The 20,893-nt window shown below is 32.9% G+C and overlaps 1 protein-coding gene and 1 long non-coding RNA gene across 3 annotated transcripts in view; one reads left to right on the top strand and one right to left on the bottom strand.

Annotated features, from left to right (window-relative positions):
• crc (bZIP transcription factor crc) overlaps nucleotides 1-20,893 on the top strand; it is a 150,407-nt gene that overhangs the window by 40,215 nt on the left and 89,299 nt on the right. The window lies entirely within an intron of this gene.
• On the bottom strand, nucleotides 17,910-18,693 carry LOC108358987 (uncharacterized). The gene is made up of 3 exons (XR_001846864.1): nucleotides 18,626-18,693; nucleotides 18,058-18,157; nucleotides 17,910-17,981 (listed from the first exon to the last, which is right to left on the bottom strand). It is a non-coding gene; the product is annotated as an uncharacterized LOC108358987 (long non-coding RNA).

Here is a 20,893-nt window from a genome sequence, read left to right as displayed (position 1 = left end):
TTTTCCAGTCTAGGTCATAAGCTACCTGTGTGCAAACTTTCATGCAAATCAGTTCAGTCATTTCCGCGTATTAATTTAATTAAACTTTTTTAACAGGTGGCAACTCTTCCAAAAAATTAACGTATTTTCCACTTTAGGTCATAAGCTATCTGTTTGCAAAATTTCATGCAAATCCGTTCAGACTTTTCCGCGTATTAATTTAATTGAACTTTTTAGCAGGTGGCAACTCTTAAAAAAAAGTAGCCTCCTTTCCAACCTAGGTCATAAACTATCCGCGTGCAAAACTTCATGCAAATCCGTTCAGTAGTTTCCGCGTATTAATTAAATTAAACTTTTTTAACAGGTGGCAACTCTTAAGAAAAGTAGCCTATTTTCCAATCTAGGTCATAAGCTATCTGTGTGCAAATTTTCATGCAAATCCGTTCAGTAGTTTCCGCGTATTAATTAAATTAAACTTTTTTAACAGGTGGCAACTCTTAAGAAAAGTAGCCTATTTTCCAATCTAGGTCATAAGCTATCTGTGTGCAAATTTTCATGCAAATCCGTTCAGTCGTTCGCGCATATTAAATAAATAAAACTTTTTAACAGGTGGTAACCCTTAAAAAAATAGCCTATTAACCAATCTGGCCCATAAGCTATCTGCGTACAAAATTTCATGTAAATCCGTTCAGTTGTTTTCGCGTGATGATTTCCCAAACATCCAAACATACAAACTTTAACATCTATATATATAAAACAAAGTCGTGTTAGTTACACCATTTATAACTCAAGAACGGCTTGACCGATTTTTATGATATTTGTTTTTTGAAATTGTCTACCTTCCGAATAGCAGAGCTATTACTAAAAATCGTGTTTATGGTCCGATTATCCTCAGATTCAAAATATGTATTGATAAAAGGAAAAATAATTCTTTCGAAAAAAATTTGCCGCCAGGTGGCGCTGAAATTGAGTTACATATGTATATGTAACTAAAAATCGAATTTATTTCATTATCGAAATATATGAATTCACATATCGATGGTTCTCTGCAATCACGACACAACTCGAAATTCAAAAAATCAAATCCCTTATTACTGTTAAGAGGCTCATGTCTCTAATCCTTGGCTAACCCATGTGTCATCCTAACAAGAGTAAGTAGTAAAGATTATACATGAACAAGTAATTTTTAGCAAAAAAAAAAACCGACTTCAACTCCCATATAAAAAAAAATATATATATATATATCTCATGATCCGCTGATCGGATCTTAACCAGATTAGTATGGGACCACCTCTGAGACACTACCTTTCCGATGCGAGAATTATCGAAATCGGTTGACGTGGTCCAAAGTTATGCGGTAACATACATAAAAAAAAAAAAAAAAAANAGCATATAGGATTCATTTCTTCCGTTAAGTGGGCCAGGGACCGACCTATTCGAAAAAGTCTTATTTATGGTCCGATTTGCTTGAAATTCGATACCCGTATTATAGATATGCGTAAAATAGAATCGAGTCATTGTTTTACAGTTCGAAATGTGTTTGAAGGCGGCGCAAATATGCGGGTATTGGCTATTTAACAATACTTATTACACAGGCCAACAAAAATGGGAAAAAGTTGATGCAGCAAATGTTAACGCTATTTTTTCCGAATTTTTGTGGGCTGATTATGAATCCGTAAGCATAGAGTTTCTACCAGCTCCAGATTTTAAGATAAACGTGGTCAAAGTGTCAAAAAATCGCGTTTTTATCCATATTGGAGAAGCTCTAGCAAAAAAACAAAGGGTGGTAGAACCTTCACTTAGGCTTTGATTAAAGCTAAAAATCTCGAATACTATCCTTGCAAGTTCCAGAACCTTTGCTTGATACTCTTATAGTCATTTGTTGAACAGGAATACCTGATTTTGGGAAGTTTGAGTTTCTACCGCAATTAAGAAAAAGGTGATAGAACCTTCCATGTAGACTTAAAGCTAGAACTACAGACTACTATCCCTAAAAGTACTATTCCTGCACCTTGCCCTAATGGTCACCTATACTCATTTACTTTTTATCAAAATGGTGTAAAAATCAGTCTGGAGCTGATGGAAACTTTATACTTAAGGCTGGTTTTTACTATGTCATATTTTGACGTCAAAATTTGTCTACATATTTTGACACAAGTTTATCTCTTTCATCCGTACCTTCGCTGATAATATTATGGGCCAAAAACGGACCTATAGCTGGCTCAGCAGCGCATGTACACGACTGAAGACCTATCCTGATCAAAATCAATCGATATACCGTTTTTGATCCCAATTGACAATGTGTTTTCATTTATTTGATGACAAATGACAAATGTCGTTGAATTTGACATAGTGAAAACAAGGCTTTACGCATTCTTAATCAGCACAAAAAAGCCTATCAAAACCAGCTTCACCATTTGCCGCATCAAAATCGGTGTTGCTCTGTGTTACCTACACTAATTATATAAAGAGAAGCTCCTTCTTTTTATAAGAGGTGATCTCGCGATCGGCTGTACCGATTTTTTTAAATTTTTGACACCTACTGCAGACTTTCGATATATTAAGGGAGCGTGGCATCACCCATACATATCGAATTTTTCATACCCTATATCTCTGAAAGTATTTGTGGTAGTGTCCTGGAAATTGGTATAGAGATTTTGGGGCTACTGGAAAAGGGGCGTGGCGCTTTCCAAACATATTGAAACTTTTACCTATCTGTAAATATATACACCCAGAATACCCTGTTTTTTTTTCATAATACATTTTTTTGTAAATTTTTTATAGAAATATAGTTAATTTTGCCTCAAATGGCACCAAATTTTTAGTTTGCAGTTTTGTAGTTACTCAATTTCAGTACCATAAAGTGCAAGTTTTTAATGGCTATAAGATACCGTTGATTTTTGAGAACTTTTTTCGCTGATGATGTTGCGTATTTTCTCCGTATAACGAATGCGTGAGTTTTTTGTATGGGAAAAAATGCCGAAGAGTGTCAGTAGGTAAAAGACTTATACTGGTGGCTTAACTCCTCCTAAACGACCGAAACGATTTTAATGATAATTTTTTTATGATAATTTTTAGTGGCGCTGGAGCCGAGTTATTGCTCTAAATCGTCGATTCGGAGGCACCAGGGATCAAAGTAAAATTACTCCCGTTAAATCACCCATCGGAACCATTGCGGTCCTTGCTTTACGGTGACTAAACAGAATTTGGACCAATGGTACTCACCAGTTTAGAAATTGCCACCAACTATACTATACAGATTCAAGGGCGATTTACTATCGAGCCCCAAGGACTTCTTCCCGGTATAACGCTTTCGGCAGGTTATTTAAGACGGCAATGGAGGATATGCCTTCTGTCGACCACAAAACCAAACGTGAATTGCTGGCGAAAACGTTGGACCAAATGTTCCAATAAAAACATTAATTTTGGGCGGGACGAAGTTCGCCGGGTCTGCTAGTTTATAATATTAGTATGATTTCAAGGATATGATTAATTCCAAAATTTATTTAAACAAGTAAGAGCAGCGCTCGCCTGCGGCTGCAGGCTATGCCGAAGACTTCATACCTTTCATGAGCATCTGAAAATTTTACTTTCAACAGATTACTGCATTTGAATAAATTTGTATATTCACAGCAGGCATAGATAGAGGAGATACATATATAAAAAATGATATCTAAACAATCAGAGGTATGGAATATATACCTTATATAGCACCAATCTAAGTGATTTTCACTACTGTGTGATCGGTACGTAAACCGGTAACACAATTTAATGGGTTTAGCTTCCTACATAAAGGGGANCTGAAGAATCAGTCGTATGGGAGATATATGTTATAGTGCTCCGATCTTTGTTATTTTCACTGTAAGTATTCTGTTAGTAATGAGTGAAAACGGTGCGAATTTTGATGTTTCTAGCTGTATAAATGAAGAAGTTATGGCAAAAAATCTCATATCTGAACAATCAGTTGTATGGTGGATATAGGTTGTAGCTACCCGATCTTCGTCACTGAAAGTATTCTTTTGATAATAAGTGACAACAGTGCAAAATTTCATGTGTCTAGCTACATAAATGGAGGAGTTATAACGAAAAATCTTATATCTGAACAATCAGTTGTATGAGAGCTATAGGTTATAGTGACCCGATCTTTGTAATTTTGACTCTAAGTTTTCTGTTGATAATGGGTAGAAGTAATGCAAAATTTCATGTTCCTAGCTGCATAAATGGAGAAGTTATAACGAAAAATCTCATATCTGAACAATCAGTTGTATGGGAGCTATATGTTATAGTGGTCCGATTCTTCCGGTTCCGACAAATGATTAATACATTATAAAAATACACCCACCTACCAAATTTGATCCGGATATCTCGAAAGCTGAGAGACTAGATTGCATACAAACAGACGGACAGACAGACAGACAGACAGACGGACAGACGGACATGGCTAAATCGACTCAGCTCGCCGTTCTGATCATTTAAGTATACATTTTAATGGGTCTATCTTTTCTTATTCTGGTACTTACAAACATCGGACCAAAGTTATAATACCATTTCATGCTCATGAAAGGTATAAAAATTCAGTGCAATGTAAAACAAAAATATGGGTACCAAATGAAACAACTTTTTTGGGTTCACAAGGAAAATAGGAATTGAAAATGCCCCTTTAATCTATTTATTTTTTTTTTAAGCTAATAAAGTTAGTCCTTAACATATAATTGTTTCAAAAGTAAGAAATGCAAAATTTCAAGGATACTCAAGGATAAAATTATAAAAGGGTATTTTCAATACCTACCCGTCCCTTACGCACCAAGGAATGATGTGTTTTAACTCTACAGAATCTTCTCTTTCATTTGATACCCGTACTATTTTATTAAGTATATTGCACGGAAATTTTTAAATAATTTTTTGAATTATTCATATCTTTCAAATTTCAAAGTTCTTTTAAAAAATCCTGACGTCAGAGAGAAAAATTAAGAACGCAATTTTACTATATTTAGCCCTTGGTTTGGCGAATATATTGATTTTTTGCGTGTGCAAAATTGCCTGTCGCAAGATATTATATGTATATTGAGCTACAAATTTATAAAAAAAATTTAAATATTAAATAAACAGAGAAAATATAGTCGACATAAAGCTTTTATTGCCACCAGTGTAAATTACAAATCCCGAAAATCCCGGGATTCTAGGGACCGGGATCCCGGGATTAATATTCCTAGTACATACATATGTATATGGTGTTTGTTATATTAAGGGTTAGACTTTTATATAAAATCAATAACAAATTAATCAATAAAAGAATAGGCGAAACTGGTCTAAATGTCTCACTGAAATTATTTCGCATATAAAAATGTCAGAATAGCTATGTTTCGGTGCATTTCCCCTCGGTAATCGGAATAAATTCTTTGTTATTTTACTATGAATTTATGTATTTACATATATATGTCTAAGGAATCCTTCATCAAAGTGATTTACTGTAATAATTTAGTTAATTAATAATTATTATATTACTTCAGTGTATTTTAGAAATACTATTTCTAAAAATATATTGTTCTTAAAAGTCCTTAAAAGAATGCAATTTTAATTATGGGGCACTTTCATCTTCTTTTCGGCACTATTTTTGAATACCATTGGGCAAATTTGAAAAATTTTAAATTCCACCCCTGGTCTGAACCCAGTCGTATGAGATTTTGCAGAATTCCCATCGCAAGCGTAGCTGCGCAATGCAGCCGGGCGCCCAATTACATATACATACAGTATTGGATATATCTATAGCACCCCCCCTTTCAAAGCGATATTGTTTGCCTTTTATGTTTAATTATTTGTTTTTAAGAATTTTCAATTAAAATACAGTTCATTCTCTAACAAAACCCATATAAACCAATGTTTTAAACTTTTTAAAAGACCGCAAAAAAGTGCAACAAACTTTCCCTTAAATTTCAAACTTTTTTCTCAGAAGCTCTAGAATTTTTTTGAGTACACAGTTTTATAGCGCATTCAATTTTGTCCAATAATGTGGAAGTTTCAAGTCGCTAGAGATCACCGTTGATTTTTTAGAATTTTTTTTGTCTCTTTTGCTTCCATATAACGACTAAACACAATTTATTTTTATATGGCAGAAACCCGTAACATCTTTGGCGAAAAAAATTCTAAAAAAAAAACGGTAATTTTTAGCCACTTGAAACTTGCACATTATTAGACTAAAATGGAATGGGCTATAAAACTATGTATTCAAAAAAATTCTACCGCTTCTGAGAAAAAAGTTTGAAATTTGGGTGGAAATTTGTTGCACTTTTTTGCGGTCTTTTAAAAAGTTTTAAACTTGAGTTTATGTGAGTTTTGTGAGAGAATGAACTGTATTTTAATTGAAAATTCTTAAAAATAAATAAATAAACATGAGTGGCAAACAATATCACTTTGAAATGGGGGTGCTATTGTATTGGCCAATACTGTACATACATAAAGTACATATTTCTATTTTCTACTACTATTCTAAACGTTAAATATCCTGCAGAAAATCTGACTAGCTCAGAACTAGACCTTTTGCCGACATTACTAGTTCTAGCTCAATACCCAAGCAATGCTTTCAAATGTCCAGTTTTACACGGTGATGTCATTGGCGGTGACAATTGTCGCCCAGTGTATTACTTTGCAATCAGTTTTTAGCCGGTTCCGTTTTGGACAATGTTTTTTTTTTATAAGAAAACGTATTTTAGATTCGATTTTTGGATATTTTTTTGGTTTTTTCTTTTCTTTTACAGATTCCATTTTTGTTACATATTTTATTAAAAAAAAAAATATTGTAAGCTGCGCGCAACAATTTAAATTCATTAAATTTGAAAACTTACAACTGCCTCCACCGCGATTTGAACTCGCGATCAACGATGGTTGAGTCGGAGGCCTTCTCGCGGAGCTGCTTTCGTATTGTACGAATAGTGGGCATTTGCACATTTACACCGCAAGTTTCAACTGTCCCGCTCTGCATTCCTTTTGAACTAGTTCAGAGATAGTTCTGAGATATGTAGTTCGGAACTAGCGCTTTGTCAGACTGTCTCTAAATTTTACCGCAGGGTATGCGATACGCAGCGATTGTGTGCTTAAAGTGTTCTCACACGATATGTATTTCTATCTGTAAATGTGACTGTTTCGATGCATATGTAATTGCATCTGTCCGTCAAGTTAACTGTTCAAAATCACGTTCTTTGAAAACGAAATAAAACAAACACAGATTATTCTATCTGTATGTCAGATATAATAAAAAACATTTCTATTTCGTATGTACGTGCATCTGCTATGTACAGAAACAAATCTAATTTGCCTTTACACGATATGTTGGCATTTCCATAAGTAAAAAGTGGCGCGCACACATGCAAATACATTTCGTGTAAGAACACGTTTAGTGGTCGTTAGCTGGCAGCTTATAGCTGCGCGCTCTGCTCATGTACACATTGGCATTCGCAAAACATTCGAATCATTTGATGCGAATTCGAATGTCGAATGCGCATGTGTAAAATGATGCGAATGCAAATATTCGCAACATCCCTGGTATACATACATATAAAGGCCTGTATGCAGCTCTCAAGAAAAGCAAAAACTCCATATAAAATCACGTACAAGAAATGGCTAAGAAATTTTCTTGAGTCAAATTTCCTTAAGGCAGTACGCAGTTCTTAAGAAATTTACTACGCTTTCTACTACGGTTTTCTAAATTTTTTTGTGAAAAAAAGAGCACAGGGCACCCAGGTTTGCAACAGAAATATATGCCCATTCCATTATTTCTTGAGGAAAGAGTGAGGCAACAGGCTGTGAGGTATCAAAAATGTCAAAATTCCTTGGACACACACGCGAAATAATGGCAATTTTTTCTTGACCGTTTTCTTGAGAGCTGCATACAGGGCTTTAGACAGTCGACAGTACAGCAAAATACCTTCGATGAAATATTTTATGAATAACTTTTTTCTTAAACGAGATTAACTTGCAATATTTTCCAACGTATTATTTGTGTTAAACAACATTCATCATTAAACATAAAGGGGTATATTCATAATCGAAAGAAGGTCGACTCTAAAGTTAGTTACAGCTTTTTTGATAGATATTCCATCGAAAGTTACTTTAAAAAGGTGCAACTAGCTTCAGAGTCGACTTAGTTTTGACTATGAATTCGCCCCATAGTATTTCTACTTATTTATTAACTTATTTATTATCAGTTCCTACTATATGACCAATTCCATCTCAAATCATGCAAGCCTGCACCTATCTCTTCGAATCATTGGAAATTTTCATAAAAATTGCATATTTCATGCACTTATGAAAAAATACTCATATATTTTCGATTCGCAAAAATCTAAATGGTTTTCGTTCTAAATAATTCGTGTTTTTATATAATGGCTTTTGCCAAAATTTTAAAATCATTTAATATAATTTTTCCCCATTAAATGTAATCAAACAATGCGTTCACAACGATTAGCAAACGACAGTGCCATAGTTATCCGTTTCTGCATCTTCTACGATTTGCCGATACCTAGCAGACAGATCTCCTTTGAAATGCGTGTACTCGGCTCAAAATTTCAGGGCGACACGATAACGCAACAATGCGTGCACAACGATTAGCAAACGACAGTGCCGTACTTATCCGTTTCTGCATCTTCTACGATTTGCCGATAACTAACAGACAGATCTCCTTTGAAATGCGTGTGCTCGGCTCAACATTTCAGGGCGAGACGATAACGCAACTATGATTGGACGACAAGTGTGCAGATAGCTTTACTCAATGACTTTTACATCACTTTACTTTACCACTTACGCTTCCACTCGAGAAGGTGGACCATTTAAACATCGCAATACATCGAGTTTACTAAATTGGATCGTATATATGTATTATATGTACATATCTACTTTGCATTATATCGACTTCGGCGTCTTCTTATGGTTTTCGCTAACAATTAAGCATCCATAATGTCCATGGCGATTCATATAAGGAATAAGAGAAAAAAATCCGGGTTTCGATAGGAGAAAAGCATCGAGTATCGTTTCATCCCTAATAGAATTGAAAGGATATTCATAATTCATTAAAAATTCCATCACATTTACCTGGCAGTAAGTTTTTCATTCAATAGTTAAACTGCACAAAATATAATATGTATGTATTTCTACAGCGCAAGTACGTATTTGATATCGATTTTAAGCGATCGATATCCATATACCCACATACATATACATATGTATGTATTATTTTTTATATCAATTCAAGTCTGTTACATGTGCCCCACGTTTCTCATTTTCAATTTCATAAATTGTTCATAATGACTTGCCAAAATTTAAAAGTCAAAAGTTATCGAAACGAAATTCTATGGGACTGCGAATAGAAGAAGAGGTGGCGGTAATTTCTGCATGCTTAACTCAATAATTGTATTTTTTGAGTTAAGACACTATTGAAAGTAGATAATAAAGCGTTGCAGAATTACAATTGTCTCTTCTACGCTTGCAAGCACTTTTGCTTTGCACTCTACTCCCAAGTAGAATGCTTATCTCTCTTCATCGCGAGTGCAAATGCTAGTCATACTTCTTCTGTTGAGCCAAATTGTGTACACTACTTGCCACGATCGCGCAATACAGGTACACGACGCTACGCCAACGAATACAGAAAATACTCCACGATTGCTTGTAGTACCCTGTGGGGAAAATCTCTAGTTTTGAACTGGTGCGCTTCTAGTACATTTAGAACGACTACTAGTTCGCGATAAATCTCTTTTTGTCCCCCGCTGCATTACCTTTTCTATAGTTCAGAACCAGTCCTAAATTCGACATATGGGATCTAGTTCGCTTTGCACCCCATTTTCTATAGTTTCGAACCAGTTGTAAACGAAAAAGTAACAAGATATTTACTTTTTGGGGTTACCATGGTAGCAATTTTTAATTATTTGCAGAGAAAGGGATTTTCAATATGAAATAAAATTTGTTTGAATGAATGTAAATTAAATTTTGCATTTGAAAACACGTTTNGATATTTACTTTTTGGGGTTACCATGGTAGCAATTTTTAATTATTTGCAGAGAAAGGGATTTTCAATATGAAATAAAATTTGTTTGAATGAATGTAAATTAAATTTTGCATTTGAAAACACGTTTACATACCTTTGGCTGTAGCTGAATTTGCAGAGGTGCTGACTGTTATTGGTTATATTCCAGAAGGTCTCAAAATGTTAAGATATTAACACAAATATTAGTTTTGTATTACCAAACTATGAAAAAGCATCTGCGACGTGCAGACTGAAAGCGTATTTGAACGAAAAACCCGCCAAGCAAAAGTCTATTTAAAGTAAACAAGCCCACGCCTCATTCCCTTTTTCAGTAGTTTCGAACAAGTTCAAAATTCGACAGATGAGATCTAGTTCGTTCTGCATCCCTTTTTCAATAGTTTTGAACCAGTTCTAAATTCGTGTTTTTAGATATAGATTTCTAAAATTTTTTTTTAAAGTACCACATATCGCTGCTTTTGAACTGGTGGCGATCCAGTTACTATCGGACTGGTTCGTTTTTGGCGATAAAGATCTAGTACGGAACTACAAATTTGGTTCACCAGTTCGGGGTTTCCCTACAGGGTAATAGCAAGTGCTTGTGTATTCGAAATTCCTCGTCGTATTTGGTCGTTTGCGACTTGACTGGCAACGCATGCGCACAATTAATAAATTTTCATAATGGCGCTTGACAACGTCTTAATTTCTACCTAAAAAGAGAAAAATCCTAAATCACTGGACAGTGTAGGTAATGCAGTAAATAGGAACAATTTAGAGTTTTTCCGAGCATACTTTTCAACCTAAATTGAACTGTGGAACATAAATAGGCTCGCGATTAAGCGAACAATTATTTTTTTTAGACGTTTTAAGTAATTTTTATATTTTCTATGGTACAAAAAAGAAAATATTCAGAAAAATGTCAGTATAAATATCTTTGATATTGGTAAAAGTAAAGAATAGGGCCCGATGAGCTAGAAAAAAAGGAAAATTGGGCGTGGCTCGCCCCTTATTCTTAATTTTGATGGTATGGATTTTGTTTTGCTGCATATTAAGAGGGCCGGTGCAAGGGGGTGGTAAAAGTGGAATTTTCAATATTTTGAAAAGCTTATTTTTCGAAAATTATTGTACCGATTTTCAAAACGTGGATATGGTTAGAAAGGTAATTGAAATACCTTTCATTGGGTAGGTATACCTATATAAATAACATATACATATTTATAGCAAAACGAGTTATGTCCTTTTTTAAATCAAAATGTATGTTTTTCTTAAAAAAATACGTAATAAATTGTAAGATATCAGAACAAAACAATATTAAAAAAATAGGGAAAATTTGGAAAAAGTCTATCTTTTAATATAGTTAATTACGTATTTTTTAACCGACTTCCAAAAAAGGAGAAGCTTATCAATTCGTCGGAATATTTTTTTTATGTATGTTACCGCATAACTTTGGACCACGTTAACCGATTTCGATGATTCTTCTTCTATTGGAAAGTCTGTGTCTTACATGTGGTCCCATACTAATTTAGTTTAGATCCGATCATTTGATCATGAAAAAATTAACGGTACTCCTAAATTTTTATATGAGTATTGAAGTCGGTTGTGTTTTTTGCTTAAAAATTACTTGTTTAAGAAAAACATAAATTTTTATTAAAAAATTGCTATAAATTAGTTTTTTTCGTTTTCTCGAAATATGTGTACACTATATAAGTATATACATAGATATACATATCAAATGAAAGAGGCTGGAAATTTCAAGTGGAATATTAGTCTAGGTACTAAAATGTAGGTCAACTCGCACACAGCCTTAATACATATTTCACTTCTATTATTTTAATGTATTAATCTTTGCAGTCATTTACGAACGATACACGATCGATAGAGAAATACATAAAAATCTCGTGCTTTTTGATTGGATTACTCAGAAAGGTTTTAAATATGAAGTTTTGTAGCCCACTCAATTTTAATACAATAAAGTGCAAGTTTGATGTAGCTAGGACTTACCGATGATATTTGTATTTTTGTTTTTTTTTTGTTGAAGTTGTTGGTCATTTTCTCCATATAAAAAAATCGTGTTAACATACATGCTTCGTATGGAAGAAATGACTGACACCGTCAATAAAAAAAATCCCAAAATATCAACTGTATGTCCCTGCTACTTCATACATGCACTTCATTGTTTTATAATGACATGAGTTACAAAGCTGCATATTCAACGAAATCTAATGAAAAAGCTAGAAATTCGTTAAAGAATAAATTATATTTTTATAAAAAAACAAATTAAATAATGACAAATTAATAGTCAAAACCTCATTCAAATACTCACACCTCATTTAAAATACTTGTTATTGAAAAGCATTCTTTTGTTAAATTTATATTTTCTTTCCTCAAATATTTGTTCTGGATTATTACACCCGTTTAACAAATAAACTATACAGATTTCTTTAACATTGACTATTTTTCATAACTTTATTCATTATCTTATTGCAGCAAACTGAAATAAATACATACATATATATGTGCATATATATTGTATATTTTTAACCAAATAACGTTGTAGTAAGGGCAAGCATCAACAATATCTTTGATATAAATACATATGTACATGTGCGCTTCAGTGATGAAATTGATGGTACAATTGTACTTTTTTGGTACATTTTGAATCTCAAAAGTACATTGGTACTACATCGACATTTTTGATACAATTTTGTCAAAATAAGACACTGCGCCAAATTCTGTCGAAATACCACTATGTATACTTGAAAATTTGAATGTTTGTGGATGAAAATATACTCATCTTTTTCCACTTCTTACAAGACGTGGTGTTTATTAAACACGAAAGACTTGCTAAAATCAATAAACAGTTGCTGTGATAATTAATATAAAACGGTGAAAAGACTAAATATTTAGCAAAATATTTTTCTGAAACTGATGACTTAGAAGGACTTAGCCGCCCTGCATTCCAAGGTATTTGCCCAGCGCACGCTGAGCTGGCTAAACGCCCATCAGAAGTAGACCGCTTGAGGTCAGGGCAGTACCCAGACCTTGAGCAATTTCTCAAGTGTTCCCTGCATTGTAGAGGTAATACACTAGAGAGCAAGCAATCCGAAGCCTCCCGTATAGCGGCTACCTCTGCTTGGAAAACGCTACAGTAATTCGGAGGCCTGAACTTAAGTTGATGGAGAATTTTTTCTTTTTACATTTTGGAATGAAAACTAAAATCTCATCAGATGTTCGGAGAGCTTGAAGGTTTCTGCAAACTTTCTGTTCGCATACTATACTGGATATTTTTCTCTTGTGAGAGAAGAGATTTCACCCGTTCACAGGAATTTTGTTGCTGGGCATGTTTTACTGGAGATTTTAAACGAACGTACCTATAGAGAAATTTACCTAATTTAAAAACATATATGTTGGTATTTTTTCGGCTGATTTGGTACATTTTTTTTTGCCATTTGGTACAAAATTAAAAAACGCATTTATCATCCCTGGTGCGCATAAGCAAATAATTAGCAGAATCCAAATACCAACAATCAACAGCTCCATGAAAATACTCAAATACTCTCAAGCACAGTACGCTGCTTGTGGATATTTTTCAGTCGAGGTAATTGTCGCTTGCAAAGCAAATACTTCTTTTCTTGCTATTGATCGGTTTTTTACTTACGCATACTCCAAGCGGTTTGTGTTTGCCCGCCCCCAACAAGAGAATGGGGAGATAAAGAGAGTAAGTAATTGCGCTACTAACAAATGTCTTGTTGGGCGACTCAAATGTATCCGTGCAGTGTTTTAGTAAATAAGCGATATGTAGTATGCATGTACAGTAAAACCTGCTTAAGTACCTCACGAAAAATGTCAGCTTTTTGAGGTACTTAGGCGGGTTGGGTACTTAAAAGAACCCGCTTAAGTACCTCGACGCGGATACTTAAGCGAACATAATTATTGAATTTATATTTATTTATATTAAAAACTTGATTTTTACAAAGTTCCTGATTAATTTCGGAAGTAAATTCTTTTCTCGTGTTTTGCTTTGTTTTTCTTCACTCACGTTTTTACATTACTTGTATAACAAATCTGGCTACTTTGTGAATTGTAATTTAGTAACGCTTCGTAAAAATATTAATGTTTTTAGCTGAAAACGCTAGAATAGCGTTTAGATTAGTTTAAAATATACTTTTAGCCCGCGCAATTGATTAAAAGTGTATGAATTTAGAAAATGAAACTTTGGCTGGTAATATCCAGGGCATGCGTTAATTGTTATAAGCAAGACGATATATCAGTTTAAAGGTTATTAACTTTAGTATCTCACGCTCATATATAATTTTTCAATAAAACTACAAGTTGTCGAGATATTTAGAAAAACTTACTAAAGCGATAATTTTCCCGTACGAGTTTTCAATTCTTCTTTACTTCAGTAACCAAGTGAAAAATAAAAATATAAGACGAAATTTGTTTCCAACGTTTTTAGGTTTTCGAAATCGTGGTAAATGAAGTCAAACACGGATTGTCCAAGATTAGGAATCGTTTGATAAGTCAATAGTAGTTTCAAGTACATACCTAAATACATTTATAAAATACAATTAATGTGAGCAACGCCCATTTTAGTATGCATTCTTGAAAATTGGAGCGGAATGGTTTCATTAGTCACCGAAGAAGCATATTTTTCGCGGTTTGTAAATTTGCCGTATATGAAAGTAGGCCCCCTACTTTGCAATAAGTATTTAGATATAAATATTTTAGTTAAATCTATTATGTGAAAAAGTGACTATAGGTAAAAAATATTTAAAATATCCTGGGAAATTCTTCTGACGATATTGCTTTGTATTCAGCTTGAGCGAAAATGTCATTCCTTGGTACACTTTTCCCTAATGGAAATTTCTGTATTGTATGCATAAATATGAGTAAACGACTTACGGCCGGTTACTCAATATCTGGTTAACACTCCGGTTAAACATAGTTATCGACGTTACCGACTCCCTGTTATATGCATGGAGTCGAAGACGTCGATAACGATAGTGTTAACCAGACATTGAGTAACCGGCCCTTAGTGTTTCTCCAATTTTTGGTAGTTAAGTGTTTCCATACTCATTTGCATAACGAAGGCTTATATTCAATACCCTCTATCTGTAATTTTCAGAAAAACTACTTTGCGATGTTAGAACCCATTTTGGAATTACCTGTCATAACTGATGTTAATTCTCACTTTGTAATTTAATAGTAAATTCTTCTGTCAATCGTTATACAAGGTCAGCATTAATATCACCGATGGTAGTTAAGTCTTAGGTGGGTTTTTATATCAGAATCTCATTTTTGTGAAAAGTGTAGATAGAGGGTATTGAATATAAGTCCTCGATAAACAAAATTTTTCTACGGTGATGGAAAATAAACGTTTTCGTATTATAGTTACCGAAATTGTTCCTAAATTTTCAAAAATTCACAAACTAAATATATGTATTAGGAACCAGCGACCTAAATGCACCCCAGAAATATGAATGCTGTTCTCCACATCTTTTGACTATAGACTCGTGCAATTATCAACAGATCAATTACAATTTGGTTGTGAAAAAATCTCCCTTCACGAATTCAGGAGAAATGCTATCAGCAATTCCGACGCATTTATGTTAGTGCTGCCTTTGGTTTTTTTATGTTTTGGTTTAATAATTCTAAATCAAAATAATATAAATTAAAATAAAATAACTCGAAATCAGTGATACCATTCTCATGAATTTCGAATTTGCGGGAGTATTTCGTGATCACAACGGAATTCATGATAGCGAGTTGTCACGTCGGGATCTCCGACGGAATTGATATATAGAGATATATTTGACTTTGTCGTTTCCGTTTATGAATTCATTATCTAATAATATGCGCTAAACCTTTTTGCCGAACCCTGAATATTTAACAAGAATCGGTTTTATTCGACCAGTGTGCTGTGTGTCACTTGGGTTCGATGTGCGGGCCCTTACAATTAAATCAAACATTAGTATTTTACAGGCTTGTTGTCAGAGTTGGGAATGTTGAAAACATTTGTTTAAGACATGTGTTTAAAACAATGGGGAAAAACCACACGTTTTAAAACATTTTTTTTTTTAGTTTAAAACATATATAAAAAACCTTATTCATATACAGTGCCGGACAAAAGTATTGGCACAGAGAATTTTTCGCAATATCTGAAAAGTTGTTTATTCTAATTTATTTTCGATAATTTTTTATAAATATATAGTTCGTCCTACACCAAAATACATAAAAACTAAATCATTAAATTTTGTGCAAAACTCAGGAAAATTCAATAAATTTGCATACTAATTTGCAACTTCTTATTCAGATTTTTTAGAGGAATTCTAAGTATGTAGGTTTATAGCCCAACTAATTTTAGTATAACAAAGTGCAAGCTTGAAGGTGCTAAAAAATCACATTGATTTTTGGCAATTTTTTTTCAGTCCGGTTCTTCCGTACAAAGTATGTTCGACAATTATTTGTTGTATGGAGAAAATGAGCAACACCTTCTATTAAAAAAATGTCCAAAAATCAACGCAATTTTTTAGATACTTCAAACTTGCACTTTGTTATACAAAAATTAGTTGGGCTATAAAACTACATACTTAGAATTCCTCTAAAAAATCTGAATAAGAAGTTGCAAATTAGTATGCAAATTTATTGGATTTTCCTGAGGTTTGCACAAAGTTTAGAGATTTTATTTTTATGTTTTTTGGTGAAGTACGAACTATATTTTTATTAAAAAATATTGAAAATAAATTAGAATAAAAAACTTTGCATATATTGCGAAAAATTCTCTGTGCCGATACTTTTGTCCTGCACTGTATGTATATGATATTATATAATTAAAAGTTTTTGTACTTTTCATAAGTTTTATTGGCAACATAATGCCCCTTATCGTCCGAATTTTTTTCATACGCCCGTAGTGAATACACGGAAACGAAAAGTGAACCGGTTCGGAGAAAATAAAACTCATAATAAGCCTGAATACATTTTAGTTAAATTGTAGACACTTGCAATGGAACCTCGTGAACTCGGGGATTTCCCAAACTGCAAAACTCCCCAATAACAAAACGAAAACATGGAAAATGAATGACAGTTATATTTCACTATGGTACTGTGAGTACAAGCACAAACTCAATAATACAGAAGACTACTTTTTTATTTATATAACGTTCATTTTAATGGTAAACATTATTATTAATTTCAAATAGATATTTTATGATTTGATTCTACCTACCCCTAATTTCGAAAGTATTTAATTAATAAAAGTGTTTAAAACAATGTTTAAATATGTTTAGAACATTTACAAAAAATTGTTTAAAACTTGTTTATTTTCTTTTTTTCCAACCCTGCTTGTTGCTGATCTCATGACACAATATATTTTCACTATTACCAAGGGATTTGAGAATAATTAAACCATAATTAAGCCATGAAAAAACTGAATAAAAATTACACCCACGGCTTGAGCGCATGGTCAGCTATTGTAAATATGGATATTTTTGAAAAGTTTTCAATTTTTTTTTTTAATTTTTCTAACTAAGCTGATTGCGGTTTCCTTGCGCAGATTTTAATTTTGACATCTCTGTTACTCAGAGAAATTTTCGTTTTAAAATTTGTATGGAACGTTTTACTTTTAAAAACGTTTTAACCCAGGTTTTGCACCTACAATAGTTATTTAAATTTTGAGAATGAAAGTTTTCCACTCAATTTCCAAAATCCATGTTTTTGTTTTGAAACGAACATTTTCAAATTGTTTTTAAAAACGATTGTTTGATAATTGAGTATGCGCATGTTGAAATTACATCCTAAAATTTTTTTTCTTAATTTTAAAAATATGCGTTTTCAAATATGATATTCAAATTTTATTTTTATTAAATCACAATAAGTCGTTTGGTACACACATTGTCAAAAGTATATTGATATACATATTACTATATACATACAGATGTTCCTGCCTTACTTCCAAGCTGGGCCTGCTAATTTTGTTCACGCTGGTCAAATCCTGTAATTTAAATTAGGAAAGTTTTAAATTAATATTTAATAACCCGTAGGAATTTGTTTTTATAAGTTACTCTTACCAAAGCTTTTTTGGGTCAAAGAAGTCCACGAATGTCCCTTATATGTATGTAGTTAGTGGTTAGAATGGCAGTATTGTTTGTATATACTTCATCGCCTTTTCTGAAGATTGAAATAACTTATTTATCTGAACACAATTTTTCCGACAAACGATTCAAACATATGAAAGTTTTTCATTATAGCTAAGTAGCTTTTTAAATTCTAATGCAAAACATTTTAGTTTTAAATATTTTTCATACCTAATTGATTGAAAATAAATTAACGAGTTTATTTTAAAAATGTCTAGTTTTATTTTGCTTGTTGAAAATTGTATCGCGCTACAACTTGTTGGGACAATATTGTAAAATGTTTCATTTTAGTTTTTAAAATACGCGTTTTTGACGCTATTTCTTTAATGTCGTTTGTTCTCCTCAGTAAAAAAAAAGTGAATATATTATAACGATCGTTTTTGTTTTGCGAATGTTTCGTTTTAAAGCCGTAAGTACAAATACTATAATTTTTATTTTGTATGAAGTAAAATTATATCAAAAAATTTTATTTTACAATTTCTTTTAAAAACTTGCGTTTTACCTGTATCATTTTCTCTGTGTAGAAATTGTTTTCCACAAGCAACAGGGATCCATGAATCATTAAACCTGATGGAAGTTGCTTTGTATATGAATAAATATTTTTATACATTTACAAAAATATATACTTACATATGTACATATACATGTATGTACTTTAGCATCTGTCTACGCACACACTCCAAAAAATATGAGCAAGCAATTTGCCGCCGTTAAATAGCATCAATGTTACATACAAATTTACTAAAATATACACACTAATGCATACATATATACATATGTTAATACAGAGTTGATAATGCAAATGCTATCAATAAACAGACAGAGCCGAGGCGTGATCTGACCGATGGCCGTCGAAAAGAAAAATCTCTAAGGTACATACATACAGTCAAAAGCTGTTGGAGATGTTACCCTGTAGGGAATACCATTTGAATTTCCGTTCATTACAAATCATTTTTAGATATTGTGTTTTTTCAGGTGTTGATAATTGCGTTTTCCCATTTCGTATGAAAATGTAATTCAAATTGTACTTTTCATCACTAAATTGTACCAAATTTTGATTCCTATTATTTTTCTAATAAATTATTGTTCCTAATAAAGTACAAATAATTGCTAAAAATTTAAAAACAATATTACCTTTATTTTATTTACATAAAGTTTACACACTTTTATATCAGATATTATGATTTTAAATGCATGTACATAGTAAGTACATAAATGTTTATAAACATAAAGATTTACAATGAATGGATATTTTTAAATTTACAAAGTGAGAGTAAGTTCCAAAAAATTACTAATCCAGCAATAATTACTCGTAGTTTCAACTGTGCCTGAACTTTTTATTGTTTCTACATTAAGTCTATTTCGACATACATATTATTGTTATTAATTTTTGTGTGGAGAGGATCCTTTTAACATTGGCTGAAGAATGTGCAATCGACAACACTCCTTGAGAGATATTATGGCTCATTTAAAAAATGTTTGGTGATTCTTACTCTTTCCCAAAGCTCAAAAATATTGACGTTGCCAAAATTTTTCAAATCAAGGTGTTCAGCCAAGGCCCTAAATTCTGTGTTGCTGTCTTCTATTCTAGCAATTTCACATTTCTGAAACAATTAAGTAGTGGAGCGATGCTTTGCTTATTGCCTCATAATACAGAAGAAGAGTTCAGTTTTAAAGCCCACACAAAATTGTTTTACGTTTTTTCTAAAATGTAGAACATTTTCTTCTTTCAGTTTTTCTTCTTTTTTGACAAATGAACATTTCTGATTCAGCTCCACAATACACGTCCTGTATATCAATTTTATGCGATTCTAAATCCATCATCTAACTGCCCGTCCCCACAGGATAAAATTTATATCTTCATACATGTGTATGTTAGAATATGACTAACCAGTGGAGACCGCTCATTGCTCTTCAAGAGCAATATGTATCAGAGCTTATATCTTGCTATCTATTGCCGGCAATTTGGTACATTTTCATTTGCACGAAAACTTCATGGCGGCAACATTAATGATATTTTAATATAAATGCAAATTTTCTGTTAAAATATTTGTAACTATGTACTTGTATGTAAAATATCCGATTTTCTAAATTTTTTAAGCGATTAAATCTGGCTAAAATACGTTTTACATTTATCTTACAAATGCTTGTTTATATCAAGATATAAAAAGCCCACACAAATATTGCCACTGATATAACTTATATCTTGCGACCAAAATGACAGCTGAACAACAATGAGTTTTATCCTGTGGAGACGGCCAGTAAGAAATTAATCAAAACGGTGCTGTATAACTTAACGAGTCAGGTGCTGCCAAATTTTGTTAGATGAAATTGTACTTAAAAGTGCTGGGTAGTAGGAAAGTAGAAATTACTTGAAATTGTATCAGAAAAGTACAATTGTATCGAAATTATCAACACTACTTTTAGTAGAAATATTTAGAACGAAATTGAAGTTCAAAAAAGATAATCATGCCTACATTACAGTATCCGATGGATCTAATCTGATTCGCAAGTCATAACAAGCGAGCGTGAATAATTAAGCTGCATTTACATGGGGCTCGGGTAAAAAGCGATTCGAAAATAGGCATGAATGAAAAGTTTGAAGACTACACTTCTTTTCTTTCTTTTTTGGCGCTGTAACCGCCTAAGCGATTTTGGCCGAGTTCAGCAAAGCACGCCAGTCGTTTCTCCTCTGTGCCAACTGACGCCAATTGGAAACGCCAAGTGAAGCCAAGTCCTTCTCCACCTGATCTTTCCATCGCAGTGGGGG

This window comes from Rhagoletis zephyria, unplaced genomic scaffold, assembly GCF_001687245.7.
Source record: "Rhagoletis zephyria isolate East Lansing unplaced genomic scaffold, Rhagoletis_zephyria_1.1 Rzeph_scaffold_00320, whole genome shotgun sequence".
NCBI classification, from domain to species: Eukaryota; Metazoa; Arthropoda; class Insecta; order Diptera; family Tephritidae; genus Rhagoletis; species Rhagoletis zephyria.
Note: the sequence above shows the minus strand (reverse complement) of the source record. Positions and strands in the feature narration are given on the sequence as shown.